The following is a 16,105-nucleotide window of genomic DNA, read 5'->3' as shown; positions in this document are numbered from 1 at the left end:
AAAATCCAAACAGGTACTGGCTGTCTGGGTGAATGGGAACACTAAAGAAAGCGTTCTTCAAGTCGATAACAGTAAAGTAAGTAGCCTCTGAATCAATAGCAGTCAATAATGAAGAAATGTCTGGCACCACTGGATATTGTGGTACTACACATTTGTTCAATTCTCGCAGGTCAATAATCAATCGGTACACTGGCAATACACTAGGATCAGATCTTTTAAGGATAGGAATGACAGGCGAGTTACATACACTTGAGACTGTCTCTACCACTACCCCCTGTGCAATAAATTCGTCAACTATTTTCAGTAATGCTGTTTCGGCGTCAGGTGGTAACTTGTATCGTCTAATACGTGGAAGTACTACTCCTGCTTTGAGTGTGACATGGTGAGGCGTAATGTCCATGTAACCTACATCAGTCGGTCCTTGTGCCCACAGGATCTGTGGTACGTCCTTGAGTCTGTGGTCAAAATCAGTCAGTACATAATGTCCCTTAAAATCACGTAAGAACAGGCGTACTCCCTCTGGAGAACAGCAGATAACTGCTCCTAGATCTTTTAATGTCTTCATACCAAGTAAGTTTTCTGGACATGACTTAGTAAGTAGCAAGTCAGTGGTACGTGTCAGTGGACCAACCCCTAGGGAGACCGGTTTAGACACTTCATTAACAATAGGCTTTCCTGAAAATCCCAGGGAAACATTCTGTGAGCCTGAGAGAGGTGCCCCTGGAACCTCGTCATGACTGATGGTAGTTCTGCTCGCCCCTGTGTCAATCAGAAACTTTCGATCCTGACCTAGAACGCGACTATGTACATACGGACCCTCTTGATCTACAGGAACCTCAATAAGGGGCAAGCCTACTTCCCTCTCGAGGCTGTTTCATGAGAACTGTTGATATTCTGGATAGTCAGACTGTGTGTGCTGATACATTTGTGGTGTGGCATGAACAGGCGGTGGTGGAGGATAATTCGCTACTGTCTGTTGCGTGTTCTGTTGCGTGTTATTCTGTCTAGGAGTGTACTGTCGCTCTTTTGTCTTGCCTGTAGCAATGTTGTGTTTCAGAACAGTGCAGTCCTTTACAAAGTGACCTGGTTGTTTGCAATAATTACAGTTCCCTTTGACAGGTGTCGTGTTATGTTTGTTTGAAGTCGCCGGTACCGTCTGGGCAACCAGCACCTTCATTTTTGTCTCTTTCATGCGTCTCTTTTCATGATCCTGCTCTTCTCTAATCCTATTCTGATGATACTGTAGCATCTGTAACATTTGTGAAGGGCTGTTTGCTTGCCAAGTACTCTCAACCTTCAGTACTCTATTCTTGATCTGGGGTAAGGAATTCTCTACTAATTTGCTCACAAAAAGATGTGGAAATGACTCGCTACCAGGCTTAAGGCCACTATTAATAGTAAAACATTTCTCAAATCTAGAATAGAAATCACTAGTGTCCTCGTCTTGCTTTTGTTTACATGCTGAAATAGCATCCCAATCTTCCTTTTTAGTAATCAATAATCTTGGCAAAACTTGTATCAGAAATTCAGGTAGTTCTCTAGCTCTATCTCCAAGACCAACTCCTGGGAGCCTGCCCTTCTCTTCTGTTTCCAATGCATCCCAACTTAACTTTTTCTCACCCACTTCCCAGTCTTTTTCCTTAAGCTTTTCATAAATCCCTGCAGGTAACAGTACTTTTAATAGCTTCAGAATGTCAGCGTATGTATAATCTCCTATGCGGAGGATGTCTTTTAATTCACGGTGAAATCCCCCTGGGTCTTTATCATGACAAGGCAACATCTTTTTCATTTCAAGAATCTCTTATTTCGTTAAGGGGGTGTAAACATACACTCGTTGTAACTCATTGGCCGCATTCTTAACGGGATGAACCTCTCGTAGGGGGTTCTGTCTGTCTATGTGTACGTTATGTCTGTCATGGTGTAAGACTGGAGGCATGTATGTAGTCAGAGAATCTATGTACTTATGTCGTTGATCCAGGATTACATTAATTAATTCAGTACCTAAACCTGTCCATCTATCTAGTAAAATGTCGTCAAGTATTTTATGCAAGTGACCAGGATCAGAATGCTGACTTTTATACAACGTTATCAAGTGTTGAACCATGTAAATACCAGCCAAACGCTGTTCGTTCGGTGGAAGGCTTAAGAAAGTCTGAGCCACTATATCACTGCTATATATATTGGCATTGGACACCCACTGGGTGGCTGACCGGGCCAACTCTATTTTGTGTTGTGTGGGAGGTCTCTCACTCCCTATCCATTGTTTCAGTGCTTTTTCAGTAGCCTGGAATAATGCTTCAAGGGAATACCTTTCTTTTATAGCTGGCCCCTGTTTACGGTAATCAAGGCACTTGGGTCTGTCAAACTGTCGCGCTTTTCCTACATAATTAATCTTGTCTTTTGGTTCATCTACTTCTTCTGTTGATAACTCACCATTTTCCTCAGACTCTTTTCTGTGCCTTTCTATTATTTCCTTTCGTATTTTCTTGTACATGGCATCTATCTGTCCCTGTTTCTCATGTCTACCGGCATCTATGTGATCACTCCATTCTATCAATCCTGCTTTTACATCTCCGTCCCCTTCGTCCTGTTCCCTGATCAGGCAGTTAATAATAAAACGTAAGACATGGTTCTTAACCCCTACTTTTCTCTGTGCCATGGCTTGTGCTATACTATCTGGTCCCTCCCCCGTTCTAATAAAACGATACATGCTATCTAGGTGATCTTTCATGTCTGGTAATGTCTCTAGATATGCAACAGCTTGTCTTAGTCTACGTGAAATCACGACCATTGAACCCTTTCCTGGTTCTGTATCATATACACAAAATGGAATGGCTGCATCTACAGTAGGCACCCCTCCCACTGCCCCTGGACCTACGTCATCTTTTGCTAGCTGCTGCTGAAGTTGCTGGAGCTGATCTGCTGCTGGGGGTGGAGGAAAACCTGCATTAACGTAGTCTGGAAGGGACTCGTCTAGATACGAGGAAATGAATGCTTCAGATGCTGTCGGCTTTATTCTATGTACTCTATATGGTACAGGTGGTGGCGTTCGAGACCTACTGGATCTTTCTGAGGTGGTCACTTTAGCTAGTTCTTCTGACAGAACGGGATAAATACCATTAACAACGGCGTTTCTTTCCCTATCAGTCTGTTCTGTTTTGACACGTTCCCCCTCCTCCCGCAGTTCCTTTTCTCTGTCTTTTTCCCCAGCTTGTCTAGTTCTATCTGCTTTATTCAATTCTTTCTCTGTTCTCCTATGTGACTCTTTGCGCCACAATTCGATGGCATCTTTCTGAGAGGGTCTTGACTTCTTTTTCCATAGTGCTTCCTCCACCCTCATAATACATTCAGGATCCCATGTACCGAGATTGGCCATCTATACTTTTCCTCCAGGTCCTTGGTGTAGTCTACCCATAAATCTAAAAACAAAATGGCGTCTAGCCCATGCTTATTATACATATAATGACCAGGTGTGTCTCTAGGCGGGATGTTAACTGGTTCTTCTAGTATACCTTTTCTGGTCCCTATCTGACGTAACTTTGAAAACAGTGGCATGTTTGAAACCAATATTCACAAAAATAGACTGAAACAATCAACAATCATTCACACACAAACAAATATTAAACACTAAAACAGTTACAACCTAAACTGATACAGAGAGCTAAACATGTACTTGAAAAACTTTATGCACTGAAATACAGTACAACCATACCGGTCTCAAAAATGAGACACGTCTTGACCGCGCCCACGTTTACCATGGGCACGTCTTTACCGGTCTCACGTGAATGAGACACGTCTTTACCGCACCCACGTTTACCATGGGCACGTCTTTACCGGTCTCACGTGAATGAGACACGTCTTTACCGCACCCACGTTTACCATGGGCACGTCTTTAATCTTGATGCATTCCCCATAGTGGTACTCACCGGGAAGCAGAATCTTGAAACTTGAAGGCCTCGGACTTCTACGCATGCGCCTTGGAACAGGTGGACCACTGGAGACCTCGGACCTTGCTCTCTCATGGGCTGGGCTCTGGGTTGAGACGATCCGCTTTCCTCACCGCCTCACATGGATGCCTGGTCGCAGTTCGTCCTCCTCCTGGGCCTGAGGGAGTAGCGGGTAATCCCAATGGCGTGTACACTTTAAAGTCCGTCACGGCTGTGGAAGGGGGCAAAGACTAGACCTACATACTCCGGCGAGTGGGGAAAGGGACATGTTCCTATTCGGGCGCCAATTAATGTGGTAAATAAAATATTACCCTGGCAGAATTTCTAGGCATTAACCAAATATCATGCATCAAATGAGAGACAGGATCCGTGGTGTCCAAGTTAAAATGGGCTTTATTCCAATAACTCGAGTCAAAGGGAGAATATGTTCCATCACCACTGAGGTTCAGGAAGAGTAATCTAACATTTCATAACAAAACATTATATTATATACTTTTCACTCCTTGTACATAGGAGCAGGCGCAAGACAGAAAATGAGATAAGAGCATGTGGGCGTACGCTTGATGAGTCATAGGTAGATGATAGGTAGATGTCATAGGTGGGTGGGTACTTAGGGGAGGTGTTTGCATGACCAGCTGGAACTCTGCCCTAATCGTGCAACTTTGAGCATGGCGTGCAATTCACGTGTAAATGGGAGGAGAGCTGACTTTTGGCTTAGCAGAGTAATCTCTTGTGTCAGGGCGACTTGAGCACGTCTGGTACAACTGATGTCTGGAGTCAGGGGATGTTTTATCTGAAACAAAGGTTCATCGCTAGAAATAAAGAAAAAGCATATATTTCTCCGTTCATTGCATGGGGGCTGAGACAGAGAGCTAGGCCTTATCTGTCGCGAACGGGTTCTGTTTACATTTCCTCACCGGGCAAGGATGCCACTCTGTACAGCAAAACAGATAACTGTTATTCATAACACTGTCTTGGCAGAAGTTCAGAAAGTGGTTCAACCACAATAAAATAAAGGGCTCAGTACGATATTTATTTAAAATGCACAATGCAGAATGCAAAATACATGGGCCTTTATTTTAGCTTAACGTTTGGGAGACTTTGATGACTTGACTTGCAGGACATGTTTGCAGAGGCCTAGTGATTCAGGCCACTACGAGAAATATGCATGGGTGCCATGCACATGAATGTAACATAGGGTGTATGTAGTGGACATTATTTGGCCAGGCAAAATATCATTTTCCTCAAGCGTACAACATTCAACTGAACTTCCTATTATCTCATAACCACACCTTAACATCTCCCAAAGAGTTATGTAATTTTATCATGGAGTACGCCCAAATATGCGGGGTCCAAGCGCTCATAGTCTTAAGACACTACAGTATGGAACAACAGTTTTTCAAATGCTGCTTTAGGACAGAGGTAGAATACTTTTGGCCTCACCAGCAGTAATGTTGCAAGGGTGCCATACACCCTAATGCAAGCAAAGAACATGGCCCCTGCACTTATTTGTCAGTTACTACAACAGAGCAATATTAAGAATTCAATGGGCCTACAATGCCATGAGCCCCAGTGCCACTGTACCAGCAGTGCTAATGTTAGCTTTGCCTTAGCTTGTAAGGGACATAGAAGGTAACATATTAATATTCATAGAACTCGCTCAGCAAACTTAACAAATACCATAGGCTGACCATCTACAGCACTTCCAAAATAGCTCCACGAACACCACTCATCTTAACAAAAGAAGTAATGGCCAAAAACATTGATGCCCAATTCTAATCCATGTGCACTTTTATCACCGACAAATTGATAGATATACAATGATTTAGGATCTATCACCAATGAGCACTTGTCCACTTCTGTCATTGATGGATCTGCAATGACCCATATCCACTTTTATCACCAATCCACTCATGTTCACCTCTACGACTGATGGATCTGCCCATGCCTACTTCTATCACTGATCAACCTCCAATTGTCTGTCCCCACTTCTATTACTGGTCAATCTGCAATGGACTGTGCCCATCTATTCCATTGGTACAAGCCAAGCTCCAATGCCCATACACATTTAGTAAATAATCTACACATGTGCACTGTTGTAAAACCCAATAACAAAAATGAGGTGTTTCAGACAGAAACACAAACAAGCATTAGCAATGACAATATAGTACATACACCATAAGGTGCCACTTCATTTAGTAATTTGTTAAAGTACTCAATACCTCATAATACATGCACACTATCAATCACGCTTCCCTCATGCATCCATTCACTCTATTTAATATTTACATGATACCACTGGTGATGGGACTAGATGAAGTAAAAGTAATTTATCATTTATCTAAGCAGATGATACCCAGATTTTGCTGTGGTTGGATAATAAATCTTGGATTCCCACCCTGGCAAAGTTCCAACATAGCATGCACCATATTTGGAACTAGATAGGGAGCAATAAGCGTAAACTCCATGTGGAGAAAATGGAGGTCCTTGTCCTTAAATGCTGAGGCGACATCGGTACTTCAGTTAAAAGCTATGGGGTTAGGATTTACTCTTAGTTTGTTGGGGCAGAGTATGTATTGTCAACAGTCTAGGTTGGTTGCTAGCAACTCAGAATCCATATCATCATTTGATCAAAGATTACAAGTTCTTCTTGGGCAATATATTACTGGTCACTTCCTGATGTAATTGCAGGCCACTCAAATTATGGATTTGTGAACCAGACAGAGAGTTTTGAACTGTAATCTCTATCTTATTTTTAGCCAAAGTGAATTTTGTAAGGGGGCTACGCATCAGGCAGGCCACACATTGGATGGAATTTTCACAAACAACCCTGATTTGAAATCTGTCAAGATTGTTACTCGTCGCCTGGACTGATCATGCTGCGGTGATGTTCAATATTTTGGGCTCCTCGCTGCATAAGGCCCGGCAGGAGAGGAAAACAGCCAGGACCTGCAGAACCTGGAATAAGATCGAGGGAAGTGCATTGGAGGACCTCTTGGTGTCTTCTTTGGTCACTCTGCCGGCAGACGTGAACAAAGCGGCAGCTACATACACCAACTGGATTGATAGGGCGTGCACCACATTAGCCCCGCCAAAAATCTGTCACCCCACATCGCACTATCCCATCAGCTCCCTGGTTCTCTGATGAGCTCAGGGAATTCAAGCTGACATGTAAGAAACTTGAACGGATCTGACGTAAAAACTACTATGAGGTGGATAAACTAAAACTTAAATCCAGCCAGAGTGCATATAAAGACATGATATGGAAGGCCAAACGTACATATTTTACCAACCGTATTGAGGGGGCCAGGAACTCCCCTAAGGAACTCTTTGATACGGTCTCTAGCCTGGCCATCTCCAAGCCAGTGCTCATCCCACCGAGTGAGGAACTATGTGAGAACTTAGCCAAGTTCTTCCTAAGTAAGGTGGAACTTATTTTTTCCACACTCGAGCCCCAGGTCAGGCAGAGTCTACTAGATGGCACCCACAGGAATCTCGCAGCCAACTCACAGGAGGCAAAACTTTTAGCATTTGGCACGGTGAGTCCCGAAGAAATTAAAAAACTGCTGTATGCGACAAAATCTGGTTCTCCTCATGACCCCTGCCCGGTGTCAGTGGCGAAGCAGGCGGCAGCCCCGATAGCTGGCACCCTTGCCAATCTTTTCAATCAGATGTTTGAAGCCGGGGATTTTCCAACATGTTGGAAACGAGCATCAATTGCCCCTTTGCTAAAGAAACCCACACTGGATATCGCCGATCCATTGCCAGACTTCCGTTGCCAGCCACACTTATAGAGAAAGCCATGAACTCTCAGCTCTGCGCATTTCTGGGATCCACTCAGGGCCTCGACAAAGCTCAACATGGGTTCAGGGAAGGTCATAGTACTGAGTCCGCCCTGATCAAATCCATAGAGGAGATCAGGAGGGTGTTGGATGCTGGGGGCCGAGCGGCACTGATCCTCCTGGATCTATCCGCGGCCTTTGATACGGTCCACCACAGTATTTTGGTGGACCATTTAGAGGACTGCGGGATCCAGGGGAGGGCCCTGAGCATCTTGAATGCCTTTCTTATGAACAGGGTCCAAGTGGTAGCTCTGGAAGAGTTCGAGTCAAGACCTTTCATACTCCCCGGGGGGGTTCCTCAGGGATCCTCTCTAAGCCCCACCCTTTTCAATATTTAAGTCTCCTCTCTGGCCCCGGTTATTCGCTCACACAGGTTTGAACTAACATCTTATGCAGATGATACTCAGATTGTTGTATCACTGCTCCCGGGGAGTGAAGACGGCATAGCCGCCAAGTTTCAGGAATGCATAACAGCAGTCAGCACTTGGATGGCTAGAAATTGCCTAAAACTGAATATGTATATAAATGTTTGTACTTTTATGATATGTAATATATCGAATAAAGTATTACTACTACTACTACTAAAACTGAACTCCTCCAAAACAGAGGTCTTACTCTTCGGCACCAATGTTAACTTTTGGAGTCCCAAGTGGTGGCCAGAAGAGAAGGCAACCCCCCCCCCCCATTCCAGTAATGAAGGTTAAGAACTTGGGAGTCATCATTGATAACCCACTCTCTTTCAAACCCCAAGTAAATGCGCTGACCTCTTCCATCCACTGGTCCCTGAAAATCATCAGGAAGATCCTCCCCTTCCTGCCGGATGGGTGTAAGTAAACGGTGGTGACGGCACTTGTGCTCTCCCGCCTTGATTACTGTAACAGTTTATTTCTAGAGGCCCAACATGGGCTGCTTAATAAATTGCAGGTCCTGCAAAATGCTGCAGCCCGTCTTATTGTGGGTCTTCCTAAGTTTGCGTCCGTTTCCCGGGAGCTGGGGAAATTACATTGGCTCCCAGTGCGTAAAAGTATACTGTTCAAATCAATGTGCATAGTCTGCAAGGCGGTCCATGGATTGGGCCCTTCGTTTCTTCATCAGCATTTTCAATGGTACAAACCGGGTAGACAGCGCGCTTTATAAATGATATAAATAAATAAATAAATAAGAACAATGGATGTACTGGTATATGCCAGGAGATATTTTGTAGCTTAGGAAACTCCTTTTGGCCTGACACCAACAGATTGCTGTCAACAATAGTCCTAGTAGGCCTACTGTTATAGAGACTATTGTACTCGGTACAAGTGGACCAAAACTGACAACAACACTGAGACAGGTAAGACTCCAAAGACCTGATTGCGACAACAGAAAACGTACCCTTACCTGCTCAGAATGGAGTCCGAGCAATTGGTCACACTTTGAATAAATATGGATTGCAACAGACAGTGTACCCAAATTGGAATGGGACAGAACACCAAAGTGGAAAATATAACCAGAATACAGAACAGACAAGACAGCAAGGAAACAGGGAGAAACCCAAAACTGAGAATTATGAACAGGGCTTCAGACATCAATAACAGAAATACTGCCATCAGGAGCATGCTATACACAACAGGCACGGTGACAGGTAATGACCTGTTTGTACAAGGAAACTGGAACTAGGATTCAGAACAAGAAACTTGACGGAATGTACCCAACAGGCACAGGAACAAGTAATGCCCATCTGGGACATTGAAACAAGAACTAGGATTCAGAACAAAGAATTCAAGAATGCTTCCAACAGGCAATGAATAAGCCCAGAAATTCAGAACTAGAACTGAACAGTAAATTAGATCTAGGAAACAAGGGAAACCACTGCCAAATTAGTGAATATATGGTCAGAAGCCCAACATGGTAAACACTGAAATCAGACAGACAGGCAAATCGTTATTAGATTATTAAAGAAATAATCATAAAAGAACAACAATAACAATACTGCTCTGATATTTAAATGCAGATACAAGATCAAAATACATGAGCACAGTAAACAAGGCACAATCCAAAGATATATTAGCCCCTTCCATGTGTCGGACGGCCGGCGGCCGTCCGACGTCACGGTGGGCGTGTGCGGACGACGGCCGGGGGCCGTCCGAACCACGCCCAGGTCATAAATCACCCGCACCGCGGCGGAATTACCGCCGCGGTGAAGGGGTTAAAAAATGACAGAGCCAGATTTAAAAAAGCAAAGACATATAATGTCTAATAGATGATTTTAGGAAACTCCCCATAGCTTAACATACCTAACCATCTTTAAGTAAAACAAACCTGATTTGCATTTAAAAACTTTTCCCTTTAAGCAGAAGTATGAAATACTATCTACTAAAATGTACAAAAAAAGACAAAGTACTAGAGTGTTTGAAGCAAGGATCCGTCACATAGACAAATTAAAATTGCTGCATGCTCATTTTGGCTTAAATGAAGGCATAATTGATTGATAACAAGTTTCAAATACGGCTCATGGTCTGTTTGAATTATTTCATAATCCCGTGTAGATGATTTCTTCAACTCCTTCTCCTCTCTAGATAGTGTTGCATGGGCTATACAATTTTCCCTAACCCATGCTCTATTCTCTCGTAATAGCCTTATGGGCTGGAAATCAGCAGATGAGAATGGAAAGGATAGGCAGAAAGAAAGGTGAGTCTGTGAAACAAGGAAAGCACATAAGCACATAAGCACAAAACTGCACAGGAAAGGCTCAGGAAAGCAGTACGCTACAAAAAGCAGGACTTCTCTCTGGATTTCAAAGGTTCTGCAGTGCAGGCATTTGAAGAAGGAAGCAGGAGCACCCAGTAACAGTACTTAAAGCACTAATTCTGAATGTGGAAGTTAATTTCAAATCTCTCCTCCGAGCTCACAAGCACACAGGGTGATTGAAGTTAGAACAGCTACATGGATCATTTGTAATTTCCCATCAAGATCTGCATCTACCCCTCTTCTAAGAATGTTACACTGGCTACCAGTCAGAAATAGAATTACACTTAGGATCTGTTGCCTCACCCACAAAGCTTTAGTTTGAAAAGGAACAAGCTACCTACACCAGAAGCTTAAACGCTATCTCCCTGCGAGGAATTTGAGATCAATGGATTAAGAGCTACTTATCATTCCCAGCATTCGACAATCAAGGTGTGGATGCACATCTTTTTCTTACCTGACCCTCACCTACTGGAATCATTTGCTTATTCACATTCGTGCTTGCACTGATTATAACAAATTCAAGACATTTTTAAAGACTGACCTATTTTAACCTTGCTCTCTGGTCCGGCAGTTGTGTTTATCCTTGGCGCCCCTTTTAGGAGGTTGTATGCAATATTAAATTAAAATAAATAACATAGCATAACAGGAGTGAGCTAGATCAAGCATGGTACAGATGAGAGTAGGCAAAGTCCCTCCTCCAGCTGTGTGCCTCAAGGAGTGCACTGAAGTTCCAGGAAGCAACCAGTGGACAGAATGAAAGTCAGGAGTGTAACAAGGATCAGAACTTGTTTCTGACCATGGCAGGAATTCGTTCAATGGAGCACATGGGCATGCTAGAACAGTAAGAGTTCCAAGTATAATAAGATTCAACAAAAAGCTAGTCTCCACTGCACACACTGGGGTAAGGAGTACAGGTAGCATAATGCATTGGTGGCTGATAAGTAAACCCTGGAATAGAATCAGGAGTGGATTTGATTTCCAAGAGGGTTTGTATTGTCTGTGAATGAACCACGAAGAGCAGCACACAGGGGCGGCTCCTCCATGTGGGAGGAGGAACGTCGCCCAACTGCTTTCTCGCAGTGCAAGAAGCAGAAACATAAAATGGTATTATAAATACCATTTTATGTTTCTGCTTCTCGCACTGCGAGAAAGCAGAAGGGTTTTGTTTGGTCCTGCTCCAGGGCAGGGGAGGTGTGGCTTGCCTACTGTTGTGGGTGCTGACTGGTTGGTAGGCCCTTGGGCCGACCAAACCAGTAGTTTGCACTCTCCCTTCTCTCCATCTTGGCTGCATGCAGCCTTCATACAGAAAATGGCCTCCCCATAGACGCCTGTGTGGTTAGCGTCCCAGACAATCACAACGCTGCCATTGCAGCGTTGTGATTGGCTTAGGGGAGGGATGGAGGTTTCCTGCGAGGACTTGGAGCACAGACGACGCAATGTGGGACCGGACCTGGCTGGTGAAGGTAAGTTTTAATTTTTGTATTTAAAATTAACCCCCACCCCCTCCACCCGTGAGTCATGCTATCCGTGACTGGCAGCACAGGTTCCAAACTGCTGATTGTTATTGAAGTAAGCTCACAAAAGGTCTTCAGGTATTGCCACCTGTTGGAAGGATCGTAACAATCACACCCTAGAAAGTACTGTGTCAGCCACGTTAAAAGGGGCACTTGTGTGTTTATTACTTATACAGGTGAAATCCATCCCAGGAGACAAGGCTCATGTTAGTATTGGGACAAGGAAGACTGGCGAGGAAGGTAATGCTGCTTGCCTCACGACTTCAATGCTTCCATCAAAAGGATTCATTGTAAATGAGAATCTCAAGGGAGAGAAATCACAAAACGTTTTCCAAGAAAGTAATAAAACCGAATTTGCATCAGACTCGGCTCCCCCGTAATCAAGCGAAGCCGGTCACTGCGCCATGCACCTACCTCCCTGAATCTCTGACTTGTTAGTAACCTCAGACCCATGTACCTTGAATGGTTAATTATTTGTGCAGTTGCTAAATAACTCTAATACATTTTGGGGCTTATTTACAAGCCCCTTCTGCCACTTATGCGTCATTTTTAACATGGGAAGACTGATGTACGGGTGGCGCAAGGGGCTTGTAAATAAGCCCCACAGAATCTTAAAGATCAGATGTTTCATTTCATTTATACTTTGTTTGATTAATTAAAATCTAACAATATGTAAACGATAGTTCCTATTATAAAATCCAGTTATAAAAAGGGTGAAAAGAGGTGATTAAAACATGATTAGATGTAATACTATTTCATATTATAAAATAAGTTGGACTTAATTATACTGTTTTCATAATACTATTTACATATTATATTCATCATACATTACATTCTATTTGATTTTAATCGTCTACCTTTGTTCTTAATAGCATTAAAAACTTTACAAAAGCTGAGGTTAATATTATATCATCAGTATAAAGACATCTTAACAATGCATGTCTACAACTCTGTATTCCTCGAGCATTAAAAAGCCTCCTAAGTATAGATGTTCTTCAAGTTTCAGTTTCGGACCTACACAAAGCAGTTGAATAATGTTCTCTTCTCCAAGAAGCGGCAGGCCCTCCCTTCCTCTGTTCTTAGCCATGGCATTACATGACATAGGCCTGGAAATACGTCAAAAGGAGCTTTTATAAATATTTGTTTATGCTTCAGGGACCATGGGATTTCAAGATATGGCTGAACCTTCTCCTCGGTATTCATCAGAGGCCATGCATGTTTTCTTTTTACCAAAGAGTCTTTATCCAAAAGAAGTGATAAGTGTTTTCTTGTATTATTGATGGCTTTTTTAAATGAATCTATGGTTATTGTCATTTCGCTGATCGAATTCGCTGAATATTCATCTAATGAAGCGTGAAGATATTTCCAGGCCTGGGCTTTAAAGTTAGTATTTTTTTCCTGCCACAGTAGTTGAACACCATTGTTTTAAGAAAACAGAGCTGATGAATCCCTGACGAGTTGCTGTTGTCATATGATCAGCCCTAATCAGACCACTTGACAGTGGGAAGCAGGCAAGTGTACTATGGTAGCAAGAACGACCTGAGTTTGATCATCTCACCATGACAGGCACGCGACTAATAAAAGGCATTACCACACAGACATGGGTCTCAATTAGGGCTTGCGTTCTCCCTCTGGTGATTAATTAAGGGTAGCGCACCGGGGGATTGTCCGGTGCCCGCTATGGCCAGTCCGGGCCTGGGCATTCCTCTTTTAGGATTACCCTCCTGTTCACGTCAGGTTTATTTCTTGTGTACTGCCACAAACACATCGTACCGAATGGATAAGGGAACATGCAATACAATAACACTTTTATATCTGAAGGCTCTTGATCAAAGACAGCAAATGCTTCTCATTAATTGGTGCATCCTCTCGTCTTTTCAAAGACATGAGATATTTTTAGTACGGTCGCTTGATTTAAAAAAAAAAAAAAGAAACTTGTTAGATGGAAAAGCTTAAAAATCACAGTAGAGTTGTTCACATATGTGTAAAAACAAGCAGTCATGTGCCTACACCTCCGCGTCCTTAAATTTCACACTTCCGCCCGCACACAGGGATAGCACATTCCCACTCCGAACAGGCCGCTGTTTACCTGAGTCACGTGCGCTGCTAATTGGGACGGAAGTAGTGAGGTGTGTGGCACTGCAACAGCAAAGAGTCATGGGTTTTCCCTTCTGTTTTACTTCGCATCTGTTCTCAAGGTTGCGATGAAGAGGATAAGGACGCAGGAGACGAGGGAGGAGGTGGGGGAGAATGTGAAATTGCTACTACACTCCGGAATGTGCAACCCGATCTGTTTCATTAAGTCCTAAATTGATGGGTCCAAAAATATACTTTATTTTTTTGCTCATTCATCTCTCCTCCTCTGCGTCAATAATCGCTATAAGAGGACAGCTGGCCTCCTGCTCGGTCTACCCACAGGATTGTCAGCATGCACGCTGAGATTTGTTGTACTGCAGCTTCCCCTGACTGAGGAAGGATTTTGGAATGAAAAAGAAAAAAAGAAACGATCGCTTCATTATCCGAACGTGAATGATCGTATTTATATTCCAATTCAAGTCCCACTTGCTTTCTTCCTCGGAGTGGCTAGGTCTCCCCAGTCGTAATTCCACGTGTCCAATTACAACTGGACCTATCTGCTGGAGGAGTTTGTGGCTTTGGGCATCTAATGAATAGTAATAGAGAACATTCTACCTCATCCCATTTGCATGATGGAACTGTTTCCTGGTTATTGATTTTTAATATGGATTGTTTGTAAGGGGCATTTTTAGCTAACCTGTACAATGTTCTTTTTTGGTTTTTATCCACTTAATTTATGTCGGCCAATGATCTAAACCCATTTAAGCGGTGCCTTGATGTGGGACTATTTGTACCTAGTCAACTGGAATTTTAAGCAGTACCCGCTCAAGTTCTGTGACAGCCTGCAGAATATTTCAGCTGACCTCCTCTAAGGCGAGGAGGCCTAATATTCTAGACGTACCAAGCGAGTTGAAACAGCTTAACATCTACCAGGACCAATCCACCATTTCAGTTAAAACTGGAAGGGCCCAATGCAGTGAAATATCTGGTAAACTGTATCTCTAAAACAGAATGAAGCATTTTACCTACTTCCTGTGTCGATGAGCAGCAGAGCAGGGCCTTCATACCTCCTATATCCCTTCTTAATCTGAAGCTGGAAATACTAAGGGCTTACAGCCAGATTCATGATCAGAAATCGCCTCGCAAAGGGCCAGATTCTGCGAATCTGGCCCTTTGCGAGCGCTTTTTTTTGCATTTGGGATTCATCATCCCAAATGCAAAAATCGCAGATAATGAAATCGCTAAATTGCGAGGAATTGTATTTAAGGAATCTCTATTTGAGATTCCTTAAATGCAATTCATGAACCATTTCAGAATTGCGAATTCACAATTTTTGGCCGCTATATTCCGCGAAGTCTGACTTCGTGGTAAATAGCGAAAACTTAGAAAAATGCACTTTAGTGCATTTTTCTATGTTGGATGTTACACACACACATGTCCTTTGGACATGTGTGTGCGCAACACCAGTGTAAGTCGCCATTTCAGGGGTGCTACAGGGTGTCCTTTTGACACCCAGGCACCCTTGAAATCGCTTCCTTATTTGCGATTCGCTAATTGCTAATAACAAATAAGGATTGACTCCCCATTCATTCCTAAGGGCCTTTGGCCCATAGGAATGAATGGGGAGTCATTCCTTATTTGCGATTAGCAATTAGCGAATCGCAAATAAGGAAGATGTATAAATCGCTATTAATTTTGCGATTTCTACATGCATCCCGTTTTGCGAGTCTTTAATAGCGATTCCTTAATAATCGCTATTAAGGACTCGCAAAAGAGGAGCATGATGAATCTGGGGGATAGTTACAAGCCCCTTGCGCCTCCGGTGCTTACCTTTATTAGGGGCAAAAGTGAGGTACCGGCGACGCAAGGGACTTGTAAATAAACTCCTCAGTTATTTGACAAGCGGGACATCGATGTTTTTGTTCTGAGAAGAAAATATGGGCAAAACGATCCAAAATAGTCTGCAGTTACACATATTACGTTATCTGTGCCCGACTGA

This window comes from Lissotriton helveticus, chromosome 2_1 (assembly GCF_964261635.1).
Source record: "Lissotriton helveticus chromosome 2_1, aLisHel1.1, whole genome shotgun sequence".
NCBI classification, from domain to species: domain Eukaryota; kingdom Metazoa; phylum Chordata; class Amphibia; order Caudata; family Salamandridae; genus Lissotriton; species Lissotriton helveticus.
The sequence above is the reverse complement of the archived record's forward strand: the minus strand, read 5'-3'. Positions refer to the sequence as shown.